Raw genomic sequence first — 3,091 nt, 5'->3', positions numbered from 1 at the left:
AGAGATGGTGCATCACAGGAGGCTTCATAGAGTTCATGTTTGGTGAATCAAGAAAAAACAGAAGGACATAGATACTACTAGCTATAAGGACCGTTGTTGGAACAATGGTTAAGCACTCAGCTGCTAATCAAAATGCCAGTGGTTCAAACCCTCCAGCAGCTCTGTGGGAGAAAAGACCTGGTGGTATGCTCGTGTAAAGATTACAGCCTAAGGGGCTATTTCTACATATGTATGTGTATGTGCTGTAAGATATCCTAGTATATAGTAGAGCACACAGAGGGCAAAGTTATGAAAACTCCTTAGCCATAACCAGATACCTTGAGGGACTGAGTCACGGGCCTTGAGGGCATTAGGACCATAGTTTCAGGGTACATCTAGGTTAACCAACATAACATGGTCTATCAAGACAATGTTCTATATCCTACTTTAGTGAGTAGCAACTGGGGTATTAAAAGTGCAGCCATCTAAGATATAACTATTGCTTTCTTCTCACCTGGGACAAAGAAGAGTGGAGAAAATCAAAGACTCAGGGAAACAAGTAGTCCAAAGGACTAATGGGCCACAGGGACCACAGCCTTCACTAGCCTGGGACCAGAAGAACTAGATGGTGCCTGGCTACCACAACCAACTACTCTGATCAGGATCCCAGTTGAAGATCCTGGACAGAGTGGGAGAAAAATGTAGAGCAAAATTCAAATTCATAAGAAGACCAGACTTACTGGTCTGATAGAGACTGGTGGAACCCCCTAGACTGTGGCCCTTAGACACCCTTCAAACCTGGAACTGAACCCACTGCCAGAAATCACCATTAAACCAAAGAATAGACAGGTCTGTAAAGTGAACAATAACATCCATGAGGAATGTGCTCCACAGAACAATGAACCATACAAGACCAAAAGGGCAGCATTTTCCCTGAAACAAAGTTCAGAAGGCAGGAAGGGGCAAGAAAGATAGATTAATGGAAACAGGAACCCAGGGAGGAAGTGGGTGGAGTGCTGTCACATTGAGGGGATTGCAACCAATGTCACAAAACAAAATGTTTATAAATTGTTGAATGGTGACAGGGAACACAACAGAGAACCCCTGAGGGATCAGGAGAGCAGTGGGATGCAGACCCAAAATTCTCATAAAAAGACCAGACTTAATGGTCTGACTGAGACTAGAAGGACCCTAGTGGTCATGGTCCCCGGACCTTCTGTTGCCCCAGGACAGGAACCATTCCCAAAGCCAACTCTCCAGACAGGGATTGGACTGGACAATGGGATAGAAAATGATACTGGTGAAGAATGAGCTTCTTGGATCAAGTAGACACATGAAACTATGTTGGCATTTCCTCTCTGGAGGGGAGATGAGAGGGCAGAGGGGGTCAGAAGCTGGCCGAATGGACACAAAAATAGAGAGTGGAGGGAAGGAGTGTGCAGTCTCATTAGGGGGAGAGCAATTAGGAGTATATAGCAAGGCATGTATAAATTTTTGTACGAGAGACTGACTTGATTTGTAAACTTTGACTTAAAAAAAAAAGCACGATAAAAATAAAAAAAGAAATGAAGTACTGTTTTCTGCCTTGGCTGCCACCATGGCACCTGTGAAAAAGCTTGTGGAGAAGGGGGGCAAAAAAAAGATGCAGGTTCTGAAGTTCACCCTTGACTGCACCCACCCTGTAGAAGATGGAATCATGGATGCTGCCAATTTTGAGCAGTTTCTTCAAGAAAGAATCAAAGTTAATGGGAAAGCTGTAATTTCAGTGGAGGGGTTGTTACCACTGAACAAAGGAAGAACAAGGTTACTGTAACCTCCTAGGTGCCTTTTTCCAAAATATTTGAAGAAGAGTAATCCACGTGACTGGTTGCGCGTAGTTGCTAACAGCAAAGAAATTATGAATTACGTTACTTCCAGAATAACCAGGACGAAGAAGAGGAAAATGAGGATTAAAACTCACTTATCTGCAATATTTTGTATTGGTCCTTGAATAAAACTTAGGAACCAAAAAAAAAAAGGCAGTACTGATGTATGCTACTACATGGATGAAACTCAAAAATATTATTCTAAGTGAAAGGTGCCAGTCACAAAAAATCATATACTGTATCATTCCCCTAATATGAAATGTCCAGAAAAGATAAATCTATAGAGACAAAAAAAGCAGATTATTGATTGTCTGGGGCTGAGGATTGGGATGGGGAGCTACTGCAAATGGGCATGAGGGATCTTTTCAAGATGGTGGAAATATACTAAAGTTGGATTGTGGTGATAGTTGCACATACTGTAAATATACTAAAAATCATTGAATTATACACTAAAAATGGGTGAATTGTATGGCCTGTAAAATATACTTTTAAAAGGCTGTTATTTAAAAAAGAAAAAAAAAGCTGAAGTTTATGTTTTCCACTTAAAAGGAAGTACTCTTTTGGGCTACAGCGTCATAGATTCTGTCCTAATATCAGCTTTTTACTGGGCCTAGGAAAATAAAATTGGAGAATAAGCTTCAAGAATACTTGAGGGGAAACATTTTCCTATAACGTAAACAAAACTTCATGTGCTCATTCATTGTGTTAGAGTTGAGATCCTGTGCTATACTTAATTATACAAATCTGACAGAGGTTTTTAAGTAGTACACATAGTTTTATATACATAACCAGACACAACAATAAACTTGATAAAAATCTGTATTATAAGCCTGCAAACAAGCTTCAGCTGTTATAGAAGAGTATTTATTACCGAAGGTGCATATGGACCCGTTTTCAGCTGCATTTCTGGTAAGATCTCACAGGCAATGATGTGGCTGAGGTGCGTACGCTTCTGATTTGCTGGGGTGAAAACATATTCTAAATAAAGGTGAATTTTGTGAGAAAAAAAATTGTTGAACGGGAAACTAATTTGCTCTGTAAACTTTCACCTGAACCACAATAAAATGTTAAAAAAAAAAAAAGTTAACTTGGAAGGAACAACTCAGAAAAGGAGGAGAGTGGCTGTACACCTTGAAGATCCCAATCAGTGTCACTGAGTTGTAGAAACTGTTGAACTGATGTCTGTTTTGCTGTGTGTATTCCCAATAACACCAACAAAATATAACATAAATTATTATTTTTTTTTA

At 39.9% G+C, this 3,091-nt stretch overlaps 1 pseudogene; it reads left to right on the top strand.

Annotated features, from left to right (window-relative positions):
• The first annotated feature begins 1,576 nt into the window (after positions 1–1,576).
• On the top strand, positions 1,577–1,932 carry LOC126074935 (60S ribosomal protein L22-like; annotated as a pseudogene).
• Positions 1,933–3,091: the final 1,159 nt, after the last annotated feature.

This window comes from Elephas maximus, chromosome 1, assembly GCF_024166365.1.
Source record: "Elephas maximus indicus isolate mEleMax1 chromosome 1, mEleMax1 primary haplotype, whole genome shotgun sequence".
NCBI classification, from domain to species: domain Eukaryota; kingdom Metazoa; phylum Chordata; class Mammalia; order Proboscidea; family Elephantidae; genus Elephas; species Elephas maximus.
Note: the sequence above shows the minus strand (reverse complement) of the source record. Positions and strands in the feature narration are given on the sequence as shown.